This window comes from Bactrocera neohumeralis, unplaced genomic scaffold (assembly GCF_024586455.1).
Source record: "Bactrocera neohumeralis isolate Rockhampton unplaced genomic scaffold, APGP_CSIRO_Bneo_wtdbg2-racon-allhic-juicebox.fasta_v2 cluster11, whole genome shotgun sequence".
Classification (NCBI taxonomy): domain Eukaryota; kingdom Metazoa; phylum Arthropoda; class Insecta; order Diptera; family Tephritidae; genus Bactrocera; species Bactrocera neohumeralis.
Window position 1 is genome coordinate 23,080,470 of NW_026089624.1, and position 19,524 is coordinate 23,099,993.

At 36.9% G+C, this 19,524-nt stretch overlaps 1 pseudogene; it reads right to left on the reverse strand.

The window, feature by feature from the left end:
• Positions 1-12,335: 12,335 nt before the first annotated feature.
• LOC126766057 (uncharacterized) lies at positions 12,336-12,993 on the reverse strand (annotated as a pseudogene).
• Positions 12,994-19,524: the final 6,531 nt, after the last annotated feature.

The following is a 19,524-nucleotide window of genomic DNA, read 5'->3' on the forward strand; positions in this document are numbered from 1 at the left end:
TAAATGATCTTAGTCAAATAATTTTAAAATATTAAAAATTCTTTAAATCTTTGAAAATAAAATACTTAATTTCCACGTATCGTTATTTTGCCAGTGGTATAAAATAACGTTATCTTTCAAAACGTTAAATGGTCGTTAACTTAATGAATTCAATAGCTCTTTTTTGCGTATATATATATTATATGCAGGTATATACATATATTATATAGTTCTTAAAACAGCAACCTATTGCAAGAATGATGTTGAAACACCTCTACTGTCACATCATGTTGATAAATTTTTTAGGAATTCAGGGTACCAACAACTCACCGGCGTTACAAGCTGCAAGTGATATCGCTGTTATGATCGACAATTTGACCTAACCTATACTAACATCTCTTAAATAGGATTCCCTGGGCATCGAGCTAATCTATATACATAATATATTTTACAACCATGCATATGTGCATATGTATATAATGCATTGAACTTGCTGGAAGGAAAATCCCCTATAAATTCCCTTGCCGATACATGCATAACCGCATAATTCCCCGAATATGTTCGTGTTTCCTTGGTAGGTATGAGCTCACACACACACAGATTCCACCTATGGTTGCACATTCACTTTTCTGCTTGTCGAGCGCATGTTGTCAACGCAGCTACAAAGCCTACCACTTTCGTTCATTGCACTGGCATTTAAATATGTATGTACTTACATGCAGTTGTATGCGTGAATGCATTATACTGCTTGTGTCAATATTGCATGTATCGTCTCTACATAAGAAATATGTAAATAATATAGATAATTATGTTATTGCATATTTTATAATTAAAATGATTATATAGTTTGCAGTCGTATATATGTTCATGTATGCATATACTTTATATATCCATTATATAAGTATTAGTGGTTAAATATTCCCTTGGCCGTTTAAAGGAAGGTAAAATGCTATTGCCAATATTATAATAAGAATAATGAAATTTTTAAGTTTGATTAAGTCACATGCATTAATTAATTGTATGCAGACCTATAACATTATGGACTGGAGGTTAAAAAGTTTTGGTTATTTTTAAACCATTTCTAATATCAGCTGAGTCTTCGTTTTATCGGTATTTTGTTAGCTTAAATAAAATACTAACAATATAATATAGAAGCCTTATTGAAGCACTTTTTTACTTAAGCTTTTTTTTCAGATATGTTATTACTCAATGAATAATTAAGCAAAAGTGTAATCCAGTCGGATATTGTTTGCAAATTCCCTGTCGTCTCTCTTTAGAGTAGGTAAAATAATACTTTTATTTTCTCACTTTTTATTGCTTAAGGTTCAAATTGTTTATTGATTCATGGTTCCATTTTCACCAGTTTTTGAAATCTTACAAATCCTTCGGAATTTCGTTATCACGACGACGACGAGTTGACCTCCGGTTCACTATCTGTCCTTCCGTCGGTAAGGTATATGTTCTTGAAACTTGGTTCTGACATTCCTATGTCACGGTGCCCATTTCATACTTTTACAACTTCCAAAGATCAAAGCCGGAGAAATACTTTCAGTTGTGGGCAAAACTTTTTTTTTGTAATTGTTGGTAAAGAATTCAACATTAATTGTGAAATCGTGAAATTCCCATATTACGTACATATATGGGAGATAAGGGAATAAGTGCCACTTTGGGCTCAATTTGCGCTGGATACGCCATTTTGATGATAGGGGTAGTATTGACCGATTTTATATATTTTTTGGCAACATCATCTATCGCTAACAGAACTAAATGATCTGAGCTTTATTAATGTATCCCAAATAACATCACTAATATACGCGGTATAAAATCAACCGGATGTTTTAAAATCCTTGTATTAGCGATTTGAGCCAAGTTTACAACATATGGCTTAAGCCATATGTAAATGAATCGTTTCTGGCCACTCCCAAGTGAATGGCGATCAGAGAACTTTCCTCTCTTGCGTGAACTTCTACACATGACTCCATCCTCCACCAGTAACACTTTTTTATTTAAATATTGCGCGAAAACACATTCGTCGGCTAGGTATATGGGGGCTCAGGAAATTATTGGCCCGATTCGACCAATTTTAAACATACAGACATACCATTATCAGAGAAAGATTTTCTCTGATTTTCAATTATATACATATATCGCACATATTTTCGGTCAAAAGTCAACTATAGATACTGGGGTTCACATATCCACAAATTCGGTACCTAGGGTCTTGAACAGTTTCGGTTACTTTTTTCGCTACGTGGCGCCAATAGTTTCATTTGCAGCTGTACGTAAGGAGCTTGAAATACCGTTTCACGGTTCCCTTATACCGAGTTGTTGACGAGTGCTCTCAGAAAGCAGGAGTGAAAGCCGAGTAGAAAATCGTTTGGCTGCCTGTTGTGATTGCAGCTTCTCGACGTCGAACCTTCCTTGTGTTTGTTCACGTGCGTTTTTTGGCTTCAACAAGGTAGTGGTCCGAGTCGATGTTAGAACCTCGGAGCGCACGCACATCTAAAACACTGGAGACGTGTCTTCCGTCTATCACAACATGATCGATCTGGTTGGTGGTTTTTCGATCCGGAGACAGCCAGATGGCTTGATGAATTTTCTTATGCTGGAATCTAGTACTACAGATAACCATATTTCGGGCTCCGGCGAAGTCGATCAGCTTCAACCCATTTGGAGATATTTCATCTTGGAGGCTGAATTTACCGACCGTAGTGCCAAAGATACCTTCTTAGCCCCTGGCGTTAAATGTGTCCATCGCATTTCTTGGACGGCGGTGATGTCAGCATTCACTCTAACGAGGGCATCAACCAGCTGGGCAGTGGTAGCTTCCCAATTAAGGGACCGGACATACTGGGTGCTTGCCCTCAATTCGTAATCCTTAATTCGTTTGCAATGGTCGGCATTAAAAGGGGGTTCTCTCATCCGAGCCTGGTTGTTATTTTTCATTGGTTGCGTTTACAACCGCCCCAAAAAGTGGGCGCTGCCACGCCCATTGTCTAATTTTCACAACGGCTCCCATAAAGCCTTCTCATACCACCTTGGAGTTAAATTTAATGTCTCTGTCGAAATTAGTTTTTATTTTATTGTGCTTTTAGTAATTTTGAACAGTATCGTTATATGAGGAGTGAGGGGGTATCCTCCATTCTCACACTGTCTGCAGAATTTTTACAAGATTTGAACTCATCAAATTTTATTGTTGTAGCTTTAGTAGCTTAGAAGATATAGGCATTAAACATATTAGAGGGCGTGGTCCGATTACGCCCATCTAAATATGAACTTGCATACCAAGTTTCATCAAGATATCTCAAGTTTTGCTCAAGTTACAGCCTGCACAGACGGACGGACAGACAGAGAGTCACTCGGATTTCAACTTTTCTCGTCATCAAGATCATTTATACATATATACATAACCCTAAATCTATCTCGATTAGTTTTAGGTGATATGTACAACCTTTATGTGAACAAAACTATAATACTCTGTAGCAACTACTTGCAAGAGTATAAAAATATCTGCAGTGTTGATAAAAAGCTCAAATATAATAGGAGCGTAATGACTCACAAATACACACAAACTAAAAGATTGTACCGAACAATGGAATAATTAAACGACAGCGATAAAGTGTTCGGTGCTACTACTGTCCGGTGAATGACAATAGCCCGGTTATTCTTCGCTTTTCTTAAGCCAATGAGATTAACGAAAGTTTAAACAATCATATATTGAAACACTTTGGTCTTTCTGTAGGTTGGTAGTGTTGGCAACAGAACAGAAAGTGATATGTGCGTTTTATTATCCGTCGATGTGCCTTTTGTTGTGAATTCGAGTTAAGATATTTCTTTTCATGAAAGGTTAAAAAACTAATGCTGTATTAGGAGTAAGTAAGCCAACGCCAATACACTTTTTTGTGTTGGTCAATATAGTGGTTAAATTTTATTTGATTGACTTAACCGATATCAATAAATCGTGTCAAATTTATAGACTTCGGCTACAGCTCATTGTACAACACGAAATATGCGAATGAAAAAATGCAATTTACCTGCAGTAGGTACATTAATTCAGATCCGCGAGCAGGAAATCGTTCATGGTAAAGGTGGAAACACTAACGCTAATAATTTTTTCTGTGGATTGCCTAAGGACAGGTGTTACGCTCTTTGTGTTTCCCTTTACTCTTGTTTTACTTTAACATCGTCAGTGAACAGTGAGTACCTACCTACTCTAGTGCAATCTTATATTGTATTGTTTAAATAAATTAGAAACCTAAAATTATGGAGGAAAAGAAGAAACCCAGTGACGCTTCTAAAAGAAAAAAACGCCAAGAAAGAATAGATAGTAACAAAAATTGCTCTAAATTTATTTTTTAGTCAGCCTTTTGTAAATACATCTGGCCAAAATATTTCTATTGGTAACTGCAGTGTTGCTTGAGAAGCCTACTGAAGAAGATTCGACAATTATTGCAGTTGAAGATACCTCCGCCGCCGATCATGTGAACGATGATATTTGCATGACACACATAAGAGCGGAGGGTTTGGAGGAGTCACAGACCTCTATGTTTTTCAACAGTGTGTACTACAAATCTTTTTATGATTTGGGAAACTTCATGAACAAAATATTAAGTCATAACGGAAAACGTCAAATTATTGATATGGGGCTTTTACAGTCTTCAGGACCTTTCACAACAGACATCAACTAGAACAATAGATGTTTTCCAAAATCGTACTAAATTTCGTGTTCTAAATATGGGTCAGTTAATCGTTTTTGGTTATGTTGTTCTTCGTCTTCTTAATTGGCGTAGACACCGCTTACGCGATTATAGCCGAGTTAACAACAGCGCGCCGTTCGTTTCTTCTTTTCGCTACGTGGCGCCAATTGGATATTTCGAGCGTGGCCAAGTCCTTCTCCACCTGGTCTTTCCAACGGAGTGGAGGTCTTCCTCTTCCTCTGCTTCCCCCGGCGGGTACAGCGTCGAATACTTTCAGAGCTGAAGTGTTTTCGTCCATTCGGACAACATGACCTAGCCAGCGTAGCCGCTGTCTTTCAATTCGCTGAACTATGTCAATGTCATCGTGTATCTCGTACAGATCATCGTTCCATCGAATGCGATATTCGCCGTGGACAACGCCCAAAGGACCATAAATTTCTGCAGAACCTCTCGAAAACTCGCAACCTCGACTTATCAGACGTTGTCATCGTCCATGCCTCTGCACCATATAGCAGGACGGGAATAATGAGTAATTTATAGAGTTTGAACTTTGTTCATCGAGAGAGGACTTTGCTTCTCAATTGCCTACTCAGTCCGAAGTAGCACCTGTTGGCAAGAGTTATCCTGCGTTGGATTTCTAGGCTGACATTGTTGGTGGTGTTTACGCTGTTTCCAAAGTTATGACTGTCAACAGTGACGTGAGTGCCAAGTCGCGAGTGCGACGACTGTTTGTTTGATGACAGGACACATTTCGTCCTGCCCTCGTTCACTGCCAGACCCATTTGTTTGGCTTCTTTGTCCAGCAGCTGTACACTCTTATAAAAGATGGTACCTTCTCTATTAAGTTCTGCAGCTCGAACTATTTTCTCCAGAAGCAGGTTAAAAAAGTCACACGACAAAGAATCGCCTTGTATGAAACCTCGTTTGGTATCGAACGGCTCGGAGAGGTCCTTCCCGATTCTGACGGAGCTTTTGGTGTTGCTCAACGTCAGCTTGCGGGGATAGCAAATTCAGACATCGCGGCATAAGGGCAGCTCCTTTTCGTTCTGTCGAAAGCAGCTTTGAAATCGACGAAGAGGTGGTGTGTGTCGATTCTTCTTTCACGGGTCTTTTCCAAGATTTTGCGCATGGTGAACATCTGCTCGGTTGTTGATTTTCCAGGTCTGAAGCCACACTGATAAGGTCCAATCAGTTTGTTGACGGTGGGCTTTAATCTTTCACACAATACGCTCGGTAGAACCTTATACACGATGTTGAGGAGGCTAATCCCACGGTAGTTGGCGCAGATTGTGGGGTCACCTTTCTTATGGATTGGGCATAGCACACTTAAATTCCAATCGTTGGGCACGCTTTCGTCCGACCATATTTTACAAAGAAGTTGATGCATGCTCCTTATCAGTTCTTCGCCGCCGTGTTTGAATAGCTCGGCCGGTAATCCATCGGCCCCGCCGCTTTGTTGTTCTTCAGGCGGGTAATTGCTATTCGAACTTCTTCATGGTCGGGCAATGGAACGTCTGCTCCATCGTCATCGATTGGGGAATCGGGTTCGCCTTCTCCTGGCGTTGTACTCTCACTGCCATTCAGCAGGATGGAGAAGTGTTCTCTCCATAATTTTAGTATGCTCTGGACTTCGGTTACTAGATCACCTTTGGGGGTTCTTCAAGAGTATGCTCCAGGCTTGAAACCTTTAGTAAGTCGCCGCATGTTTTCGTAGAATTTTCGAGCATTACCCCTGTCGGCCAGCTTGTCAAGCTCTTCATACTCACACATTTCAATCTCTATCTCTTTCTGTATGTAAATGCGTCTCGCTTCCTTTTTCAACTCTCGGTATCTATCCATTCCGCACGTATTGTGGTCGATCGTAACGTTGCGAGGTAGTTTCTCTCCGTTACGACACGGTATTCCTCGTCGTACCAGCTGTTCTTTTGCACCAATGATTTCGGTTGCAGCTGTACGCAAGGTGTTGCAGTCCCACAGTTCCCTTATACCGAGTTGTTGACGAGTGCTCTCAGGGAGCAGGAGTGCAAGCCGAGTAGCAAATCGTTCGGCTGCCTGTTGTGATTGCAGCTTCTCGACGTCGAACCTTCCTTGTGTTTGTTGGCGTGTGTGTTTTGCTGCACAGAGGCGGGTGCGAATCTTGGCTGCAACAAGATAGTGGTCCGAGTCGATGTTAGGACCTCGGAGCGCACGCACATCTAAAACACTGGGGAAGTGTCTTCCGTCTATCACAACATGATCGATCTGGTTGGTAGTTTTTCGATCCGGAGACAGCCAGGTAGCTTGATGAATCTTTTTATGCTGGAGTCTAGTACCACAGATACCATATTTCGGGCCCCGGCGAAGTCGATCACCCTCAACCCATTTGAGGATGTTTTCTCGTGGAGGCTGAATTTACCGACCGTAGTGCCAAATATACCTTCTTTGCCCACCCTGGCGTTTAAGTCGCCAAGCACGATTTTGACGGGGACAGCTCTCATAAGTGCGCTCCAAACACTCATAAAAGGCATCTTTGGTCACATCGTCCTTCTCTTCCGTCGGGGCGTGGGCGCAAATCAGGGATATGTTGAAGAACCTCGCTATGATGCGGATTGTGGCTAGACGTTCATTCACCGGAGTGAATGATGGTACTCGGCGACTGAGTCTCTCTCCCACCACGAATCCCACACCGAACTTGCGCTCCTTTATATAGCCACTGTAGTAAATGCCGCAAAGACCTACTCGTCTCTGTCCTTGTCCCGTCCATCGCATTTCTTGGACGGCGGTGATGTCAACCTTTATTTTCCCGAGGACATCAACCAGCTGGGCAGCGGCACCTTCCCAATTAAGGGACCAGACGTTCCAGGTGCATGCCCTAATAATAATAAGGGTTGTGTTACTCCAAAATATTAGACTCTGCCTATTATTACAAAAGTGTGACGAATCCCAATGAAAGTATTCAGATATAAAAAGCCTTTGTCTTTCACATCAATTTATTAATATTTACCACCTAGTTTTACCTCTAATAACTCAAGCATGGATTGTTCACAAATTATGTAAGGAAATAAAGAGTAAATATGGAGTGCTAGAATACGACCTAACGGAAGTATTTACGGCAATGTTATTATTCTTTGCAATTCCTGACATTTATGCAGCAACTGAAAGGTAATTTAGCAAACTAAAAAAGATAAAACATTATTTAAAAATTAATATGGGCCAAACTCGACTCCGATATTTATCGCTAATAGCAATTGAAAACAAAACCGCATCAAGTCTGGATTTAAACGAAGTTACTGATTGTAAATATAATTGTTATTTATTCAGTTGGCATACCCGACCTTTACATAATAAACCCTTGTATCTACTCTATCTCGTTTTATTAGCCAAACCTACACCAAGTATTAATTGTAATTTATGGTGCTACTGTTTAACATTTTTATTACCTGTCCTGCGGGGTGCACAAAAAAGCGCTTAAGTAGAGTAGTAGTTTTTTGGTAGAACGTTGCTCTCTAGTAGGCTGGTAGATCACTTCTTTTTAAACGTGTTTGATTGCAGGAATTTGCCAAGGCATTAGCCAATGGGTTTGGATGTTCGCGAAGTTTAGAAATATATTTCATTCTGCTGTCCTCTATCTTCTTCTTTACCATGGGAATATGAAAATATTTATGAATGTTTCATTACTCATGTACCATGGTGCACCCGAGATTGTTCTAAGCATTTTAGATTAGAACTTTTGTATTATATCAATATTGGTTGCACAGGTCGTACCCCACAGTTGAATGCCATACATCCAAATCGGATTTATGATTGCATTGTATAACAGGACTTTGTTGTTTAGGCTAAGTTTAGATTTTTTGTTAAAAAGCCAATTTAAATTTGCTGCTCTTAACTTCATGAAAGTTATTTTACTCGCTATATGTTTTCGCCACGTCAGCCTTCGATACAACAACCGAAATGTTTTACGTAGGTACCTGCTGACGTCAGCCTTACCCCACGGTACTCAAAAGTACAACGGATCAAATCAATGCGTTGATCAGCGCCCTGAAAATGCCAGGCATTTTCAGTACCAATTGGCAGTATGGAATGGACATACTACCACCTTGTTAGGGTTCGAGGCACATCTAAAACCTCTGCCGTACTATGTGTCCGGTACCCGGTTGCAATGCAACTCCACATCGAACTGACAAAAAGTCAATTCTACCCGAATTTGTGTACAAACCACAACTACCACGATACTTCCCGAGGGGCCAGTCCGCATGAGCAGGTTGGAGTTCCCTCCAAGGGCTCCTGCTCCCCGTGGTACCAAAATTAAGTCTCCGGTCAGACCTCGTAGCCGAAACTGCTACCAGTTGAGCTTCCATACTGCTCTGGACTGGTGGCCAATAAAGAAGGTGGGGTTGGACCCCACTGACACTCAAAAAATACCCAACACAACACACAACACTCATACTAAAAACTAACCCTAATTCACAGTTAAACGCCTTCGCCGCTTAAATAACTCACGCGCATACAACCCTAACAATTCGGTATTCCGACTAATGGAAATCACACCACTAACATCTAAGTGCCCATTCGTCCAGCTAATCCCCATACCTCCCAAACTCCTTATGTCTGAGTACATCGGACATTCTGCAATTACATGCACCCAATCTTCTACCCGCGCCCCACAAAAACAACCGGACCAATCAGATAAGTGCCTATGATGCTGCTCTTAACTTCATTCAAGTTATTTTACTTGCTATATGTTTTCGCCACATGTGCCTTCGATACAGGTGAATCCCAAGATAAGTTACTTCATTCGCTTGGGGTACTAGAACATTGTTTATTTTAACTGTTCGACACGTTTTTGGTCTTAGCGAGAATGTAACATGTTTCCATTTTTGCTCATTAATATTTATACGCCAGTTGGCTAGCCATTCTTCGACAAATTTAAGTGCTGCTCTAATACTTTTGATGCTCTGATGGGACATTTGTTACGACTTACTGGAGCTGTGTCATCCGCGAAAGTGGATGTCAATACGTTAGTAGCTGTTGGAAAGTCGGCTGTATATATTATGTACAGAGTTCGGACTAGCACGCTACCCTGTGGTACACCACATTACTCGTTCTTCTGATATGAAGTCTGCTACTTCAACTGTAAATTTCCTGTTTCTTAAATATGACTCCAAAGTCTTATGCGATTCGTAAGGTACGAGAAACGTTTTTAGTTTTCCATACAAGGCCTTCATGCCAGACCTTATCGAACGACAGTTAAGGAACGTATTCCTTATAATAGTAACAAACATTAAAACAAACTTTTGTTTCAGTAAACAGAATGCATCAAAACAACCTTGAGTTGGAACAATTCAAATGCACTATCACTACAGCAAACAATATGTATGTAAACAAACCTAAACAAATAATATAATCTGTATCTAAACAAACTAACAACTAGTAATAAGTAAACATAATAGTTAGTATAAATAGAACTAAGAACCATGTAATAAGTTAGTCTTAAGAGTTTAAATAAAGAGTAAACATTTCGGTGCAGCTTAAAATATATTCTTTTGACTCATTTTTACTTAATGTAAAAATTAACTCGCCTGAGCTACATCTAGATAGCTGAACAGATAGCTGAACAGAATTATCTGTGCTCGAATGCTTTCTTGATTTTGTTCGTAATCCTGAATTAAGGCGTTGGTATTATATTATTTTCGTGGAAGAAAGGAGTCATCCTTGATAGTAACACTTTTTCAAATATTTTAGGGACTTATTGGTCTGTAAGAAGACGGCTGTGTTAGGTCTTTACCAGGTTTGTCTATATGATGATCTGCGACTTTTTCCACGAAATTGGACAGTAGCCGAAACCAAGAATTGCATTAAAGAGCAAGGAGAGCACTTTTATAGCAATATTTGGTAACTCAATTATCATTTTTGGAGTAATATTATCGTGTCCTGTTGCCTTTCTTGGATTTAGCTCTTTTATGATTCTAGGAACTTCAGAAAGAGTAGTTCTAATAGACACAAACAACTCGCTAGCGGTATTAGGCAAGATTGGCAACTTAAAGTTGTTCTTTGGGCAATTAGGTTGAAATACCTTTTCTAAGTAGTTTTCAAAGCAAATTGCCTTATCATCATCACTACGTGCCTAATTACTATTCAACTGTCTTAGAGGCATGTTGGAATCTACTGGTGGCTTGAAAGACTTTTGGGCTTTCCAAAGGGAGTTTTGCTTGCTAGGATTTGGACACAGTTTCCTTATATAATTTTCAGTGTTGTGTTCTTCCTCGCAATTAAGCGCTTTTTTAACTTTTGTTCAGCAGATTTCAGTCGAAGGGGAGTTGAAGGGGATCGACTTAACTGCCATTCACGTCTAGTTGGCTTTTTTTCATTTACAAGTTTCTCAATTTCATTATTGGTGATCTTTCTAAAACCAACTGGTTTATTGTTTCTTTTTGGTGTTGCAGACAGGACAGACAGACAGTCACCTGAATTTCAACACGTCTCATTGTTTTGATCATTTATATACAGTCACACAGATAATAATACGTACTCCTCCTAAAAATTATGTTTAAGAAAAACTGTACATTTCTAATCGAAAATGACTTTACATTTAGAAGTGTAATGACACATATATTTAAACAAACAACAATGCGATACATATGTCCCGTTAACTCTGCATCTAAAAATTGTATATTTCGACACAGATAATTATACGTACGACGTTACAGACACTAAAATCTATACATATAGTATATCTATATAAAATATGCTTTTTATAAGTGAAATTTAAAAAAAGGGACTAGACTTCGCACTACAGTAAGTCGACAAATCAACAAAACTCTGGAAAGATATATTGTTTGGTGACGAAAGTAAGTTTAACTTATTTGGTTGTGATGGCAAACTAATAATATAGCGGCAAACTAATAATATAGCGGCAAACAAATGGAGTGCTTCTACCGAAAAACTATATTCCAACTGTAAAGCACGGCGGTGGTTCAGTTATGTTATGGGACTGTATGGTCCCATATGTATGAAAATAAATGTGGACCGATTTGTTTATTTGGACATTGAAAGCATTTCGAATGAATCCGCATGCAAGTTGAATCTTAGTAGCGCCTGGAATTTTCAAAAATAACGTTGCTCTAAGGCAAAGTACGATGGGCACCACAAAGCAAATACTTATACATACAATATACCGATTCTATCGAACGCTGGAAAAGTCCATATTGATATCTTTTCAACTGACAAAAATGTTTCTTACTTGCATTGACAAATTCTCAAAATTCGCCTTAGTATACCACTGACATCTCGCACAATAACGGATATAAAACTGCCCATTATTCAACTGATGAATTTATTTCCATAGAGCAACACAATTTACTCAAATACAGTTGATCTCCTTTTTGCACGGTTAACTGGGACAGTAAATTACTCGTGCAAAAAAAAAATGTACAAAAAAAGACAAATTTTAATATAAAACTCTCTATAAGGACCAATTTACGAAATGAATCGTGCAAAAACGGCAAACGTGTAACAAAGATCTAATTTTATATGTGAATCTATCTATTTGTACAATGAGAACTAACACAATTAAAACATTGTACATTTTCATGGTATTATTTACATATCTATTACTTTTAAAAGGAACAAACAAAAAGTATTCTGGGAATGTTAACAAAATGGATATAATATAAAATACGTTTAAGATTTAAAAAAATCAGTCATTAATCGCTACGTCTTCTTTGCTTTTAGTTCTTCATTCAGCTCACGGTATCATTCTACTGCTTCATTTAATTGGATCGCTGGAATCTTGCAGACCGTTCCGTGTTTGGGTCCAAGTTGAGGAAATGATTTTCTAATTCCATCGCTATGTTTAACCCATTTTGGATCAAAGATGCACTAAGACCAGCAGCGCTCGAATGTTCTTCCCTGTCCTTCTCATTCTCTTTGTTGTCATTACAATCGTTTTCTGCAAAATTTTACAAAATCTCACCATCGGAAATAACAACATTTTCGAAAAGTTCATTGATATCTTCGATGGTTATATCGTGGAATCCTTCTCCTCCGATCGTGTGGGAAACTTGGAAAATATCGGCATATTCAGATAATGTCTCATTCTCAGTATGCATTACCGCTACATCCGCCCACAGGTTTTTCCATCACCTATTTAAAGTGGTTTTCTTAATTTCTCTTACAGAGAAGCTAATGCAGTCTGTGCATTTTTTAATATCGAACGCTTTCCACGCAGATATTACATTCATTTCATTATTTGTTTCAATTTCTTTTATTATGTGTTGAAAAGAATGCTTCACATAATAACGTTTAAAAGTAGCAATAATGCCCTGATCGAGTGGTTGTATTAGCGACGTTGTATTAGGAGGTAGAAATATCATCTTCACGTTTTTATGAGAAATGTTGATGATGACCAGGAGCGTTGTCTATGACTAGTAAAACTTTGAAATCAAGTTGTTTTGAACGGAGATACTCTCGGACTTCACGTACAAAATGTTGTAAGAACCAGTCCTTGAAAAGTGAAGCAGTGACCTAAGCCTTTTTATTTGCCATCCAATGGACCAGAAGCTTGGTTTTGTCGATACCTGAGGAACGAATTAACGAATTAAAATATATATCAGTGTTTAAAACAAAACATTCTAACTGACCTTTTAAGGCCCTAGGGTTAAGATTTTTGTTAACAAGAAGAGGTTTCAACATTTTGTCTCCTGATGCATTGCTACACAACAACAACGTGATACGATCCTTCGCTACTTTAAAACCTTTCACTGACTTTTTTTGCTTTGCCAAATAAGTCCAACTAGGCATTTTTTTCCAAAAGAGTGCCGTCTCATCCGCATTGAATACTTGGTGAGCCTCATAACCTCCCAACGTTATTGCTTCTAAGAACTCTTTAGGAAATGCTCTTGCCGCATGTTCATCAGCTGAGGCTCCCTCTCCTGTAACTTTTACATTGTGTTGTGAATTTCTTTTCAGGAAGTTTCGTAACCAGCCATTACTGGCATTAAAATGGGATCGCTCGCTATTTATTGAAGTGGAAGGCTCTTCATTTTTAATTGTTACATAAAATTGTTGCATCTTTGCTTTTATAGATCTTGTATCAATAAGCATCCTCTTTACTGCATGGTCTTCAATCCAACATAAAAGGACACGTTCTGCTTTCAAAACTGCAACATCGCGCTCGGCTGAAACCACTTTTCTTATCGTTGTTTCGTTTTTCCTTATAGGTTGGTACGCAGCTCTCAAGTAATTGCTCAAGAAAAAAAATACATTATTTCTCAAGAAACTTTGACAGCTGGTTACGCATTGTGAATGATCTACATTAGAAGAACAAGAGAGAATAAACAAAGAAAACAAGCTTCCCTGCCAACCATGAGCGGGTAAAAAACCAGATAATCAGTGGGTAATCCATAGGGTAATCATGTGTACTTTAAGATAGGCCGAGCGACAATTTTACCCAGTCACGTACGTATACATGTGATCATACATCTTTGTTGCGCTCATTCAGCAGTGTCATATAAAAAAGTATATCTGTCCTGCTCTAATATCCCCAATCGACGGCTGAAGCAGGGTTGCATTTTTTAATTCCTACTTTTAAAATTTAAAAGAAAACTTTTTAATTTTTAAAATTTTTATTTTATTTTATTTTTTACATTTTTACATAAAATTTATTATAATTTATATATAAATAAAAATACGTTTAATTTAAAAAAATAATTAATATCTGAAAAAAATATTAATTAAAGATAGGAGTTATTACAACCTGAAAATAAAAGAGTGTAAAAATATTATAAAACCCAAATACCTGAAAATAAAATGAAGGTTATTAGTACCTGAAAATAAAAGAGTGGACAAATATTATAAAAGACAAATACCTAAAAATAAAATAAAGATTATTAACACCTGAAAATAAATAATAATTACATTAAATTTGTAATATCTAAAAGAAAAAGAAAGATTAATTGTATAAAATGATAATAATATCTGTAAAAAAGATTAATATTATCTGAAAGAATAAAATATATTAAATACAAATAGGATTTACTCTGAAAGCAAAGATTAATTAAATAAAAATAGTGATAAAATCTGAAAAGAAAGAATAATTAAATAAAAATCATAATAATATCTGAAATAAAAGAATAATATTATCTGGTTATTTAAAATATAAAGCAAACATTTGTTTTCACATATTATTTTGGATTGTGCAGGCCACCTTAAACGCATAAAATACATATGTACATATATACGTATGTATGTATGTATTTATTTTTGCGTATTATATTGGACTGCGCAGTCCAATTTCAAAGTACACACACTTTTTTCACATACTTACTTAACAATTGATATTTGCCGCTTCTGATGATATAGCTGCTGCTGCTACTTCCAATTTCCAATGCTATAAAAATAAATAAAATAATTATTTTCAAAATATTGTTAAAAAATCACACAGAATTTATTTACTCTCCTTCTTGTTGTACGAGCCTCCATTACGATGGTACGATCACGAACGGCATACGTCTTTCAATCGTTTTTTTTATTACCCTTTTTGGGATTTTCTAGTGTCACTATTGACAATTGTGTTTTCTCCTTCGCACTCATTCAAATAAATCAAGCAATGAAACAAACTTTTTTTCTTTGCATTTAGGTAAACAAAAAATATCCCGAAAATGTGCGTTGGTGTTAGTGCATAGAGAAAAAATGTGTAGTTGTATTGGAATATTTGTCTCAAGCGGGTAGCCGTGGTTGGCAGGGTTTGTGCGTAATATGTAAGTATGTGTGTATGGTAACATAAATATTTTCATTGAGATTTAAGAAATGTTCTTGATGATTGGTAGGTTTTATACATTATTTCAAAATGGAATATACTTCATAATAATGATTTCAACTAATTTAGGATGAATTTGACGATTACTTCGAATTTCCTTCAAGAAACAATTGTTGATTTGATGTTTCTTCGCAAAACCAGGTTTGCCATATTCGCATTTTACTGAAAAAGGCATTAAAAATTAGTACTAGATTTCTTGAGAGCTGCGTACTAGCACAAGTAAATTTATCGCAGGAAAGTTTCTTGACCGTTTCTTAAGCGTTTTTTTATATGAAGTTTTTACGTTTCTTGAGAGCTGCGTACTATGCTTAAGGCGGATATAATAAATATCAATATTTTTGACCACGACGATTTGCTTGAATAAAATCAATTCAAAACAATTTTATTGCAAAATAGTATATAAAAAATGAAAACGTAAAAAAAGTAAAACCGTGTAAAAAGGCTAACTAGGAGGTACATAAAAAAAAACGTTAACTTCGGCTGCACCGAAGCTAATATACCCTTCACAGGTGCATTTCTTTTAGTAACTATGTGTTCAGTTTGTATGGACGCTATATGCTATAGTAAACCGATCTGAATAATTTTTCGGAGATTATATTATTACCTTAAGCAGTAATCCATGTCAAATTTCGTGAAGATACCACGTCAAATACAGGAAAGTTTTCCATACAGAGCTCTTGATTCCGATCGAAATCAATTAAAACGGTTTGTATGGCAGCTAATATGCTATAGTGAGCCGATCTGAACAATTTCTTCCGATATTACAATATTTCTAAAAACAATAACTCATACCAATTTTCTTGAAGATACCACCTCAAATGTGGAAGTTTTCCATACAAGAACTCGATTCCGATCATTCAGTTTGTATGGCTGCTTTATGTTATAGTGGTTCGATATCGGCAGTTTCGAAAAATAAGCAGCTTCTTGAAGAGAAAATGATGTTTGCAAAATCTCAAAACGATATCTTAAAAACTGAGGTACTAGTTCGTATATATACAAACAGACGGACAGACAGACAGACAGACGGACATGGCTAAATCGACTCAGCTCAACATACTGATCATTTATATACATACTTTATAGGGTCTCCGACGCTTCTTTCTTGGTGTTACAAACTTCGTGACAAACTTAATATACTCTGTTCAGGGTATAATTAACACCCTGTCGAAATCCCCATAGTTAACCTAACCGAATCATTTAAAATTAAGATCCTCCAGTACGAGATTATTGTCCATATATAAATAGGGTATCCTAGAGTCAAGCTCATCTGCAAGAAAAGCCACATCTTCCCGGTGGCACACCAAAACGTAACACTACAGCAAGATAATACCATAGCCGAATGCAACGATGACGTACTAGCGGTCAATGAATGCGTAACGATGACATACGTCGCCGTCTGTAAACTGGCAGCGAGTTAAGGAACGTATTCCTTAAGATATAAACAGAATGTATCAAAATAACATTAAAGAAAAAGCATCAAAACAATTTTGAGTTGGAACAAAAGAAATGCATAATCACTACACAAGCAACCTTAAACAAACAAACTTGAGTTTGAATACCACAACAACCTTATCTTAGAACATAGGATATACTTGTATATTAGGGTGTTTTTTTTTTTAACTATTAATTTTTTACAGTCCCCTCACTAAATTTTCTTGGAAATACCCTAAAAAAATTCCCTGAAAATTTTAGCCCTTAATATTAACATTAAGAACTGGACCAAGGCCTTTAAAAATTTTCCATAGAAAATACACTACAATCGTGAGTTTTTATCTTTAAATTCCTACAGATCAGAGGTATTTTATGGCATCGCTTTGACTGTAGACGCATATTTCTCAGAATTCTTCACTCTACAAAAGTGCCCAGTGCAACAAAGTCGTAACTCACACCAACGAGGTAGTACCGGGCTCTAAGCCCGATTTTTCCAAGAATTTCGCATGTTTTTGTATATGTATATTTCGTAAATGACAGGAGCTATAGAAAAAATGTACATGACAAATTTGTAAGAAATTTTATTTGCTAAAAAAAGGTTTGAGGTCAAAATCGCTATGATTAATAATTTTCGAGATATTCGGCTTTTTAAGTAAGGCTGTATGCAATTTCCATAGATTTTTTAATACAAACCAAATGAATAGAAAATTAAAATATTTAAAAACAATTAAAATGCACAAAAATTATTGAAATTAAAAAAAAGAGTTCGGTCAAGTTCAGTGAGGAAAATAAACAGGAAGAGGAAGTAGAATTGTTTTTTTGTACAATTCCTAGAAATGAAAAGGATTGACCATATAGATTTTTTATATACACGCGATTGAAATAAAAGGCATATTGTTTGTTGGAAAAACATTTCTTTGTTTTAATATCTTCGTTTAAATTTTTATAAAACATTCGTCGTCCTCCATCATCAAATTCAAAATGATGTATCTGTTGACAAAAAGCGAAAATAGCTGATTCCGTACGGAAAATGCGACCAGTTTTTCTTACTTTCCTTAAGCAAATGACGTTTGAAAAAATTGAACGAAATTTGCAACATACAATTTGTGTGTATTCAGACAGTTGCTTACGCTGGCTTAAGCTAGCTTATGCACATTATAGTTAGGCCTTTGGTCTTACGAGTATTAATTAAGAGTACACATATCGGTGCAGCTCAAAAATATATTATTTTGACTCATTTTTACTTTATGTAAAAATTAACTAGCGCAAGACATCTGTACACAAGCATTGCATTTCGGTGACACAGCCCTTTGACGCACGTAACCAAGCGACATTATCATAATCAACCATAACACTGCCAAGGTGAGCACAGATAATGGTCCAGAGATTACAACAATTGGGACACATCTGGTCACCTTCCTCTCTTTTGCCACAATCAACGGCAAAAAATATGTAAATGGACACGAGATGTGGAACGGTCGCCTCTACTCAGTTACCTACTAAAGGGTAATGAATAGTTTAATAATAATTTGTATATTATTTTAAAAATATTCTCTATGAATTCGAAACCACATGCATGCAACCAAGCCAAGAATGAAAAGATGATTTTGAGGCTACTATCCCTACAAGCCACTTATTGATTAAATCACTAATTACCCAACAGCGATATCAGACATTTCTGTTAAAGTTTCTAAAAATTCGTAGAGTCCAATTGGCAATTCTAACCGAAACTTTGTGTACGTGTAATCTTTCATCCCTTTCTTACACATTGGGCTTATGACTGGCATGATGTATGTTAGTATCTATGTTAATTCCTTCGTTGTTTTAGAGTTTCTGTAAGCTTCTTATCCGTCATTTACATATTTTTCAAATACCGTATTTGTGTAAAGTTTTATTCCGCTATCATCATTGGTTCCTAATGTATATTATACAGAGAAGGCATCAGATGGAATTCAAAATAGCGTTATATTGGAAGAAGGCGTGGTTGTGAACCGATTTCACCCATATTTCGTACATATCATCAGGGTGTTAAGAAAATATGATATACCGAATTTCATTGAAATCGGTACAGTAGTTCCTGAGATATGGTTTTTGGTCCATAAGTGGGCGACGCCACACCCATTTTCAATTTTTAAAAAAAGCCTGAGTGCAGCTTCCTTCTGCCATTTCTTCTGTAAATTTAGTGTTTCTGACGTTTTTTGTTAGTCGGTTAACGCACTTTTAGTGATTTTTAACATAACCTTTGTATGGGAGGTGGGCGTGGTTATTATCCGATTTCTTCCATTTTTGAACTGTATATGAAAATGCCTAAAGGAAACGACTCTATAGTTTGGTTGACATAGCTTGATTGACATAGCTATAGTAGTTTAGTAGGGGGAGGGGCCATGAGCACTTTTCCAAAAAAAAAAAAAATACGTCCAAATATGCCCCTCCCTAATGCGATCATTTGTACCAAATTTCACTTTAATATCTTTATTTATGGATTAGTTATGACAGACCCACCTCCCATACAAAGGTTATGTTGAAAATCACTAAAAGTGCGTTATCCGACTAACAAAAAGCGTCAGAAACACTAAATTTACAGAAGAAATGGCAGAAGGAAGCTGTACCCTGGCTTTTTTA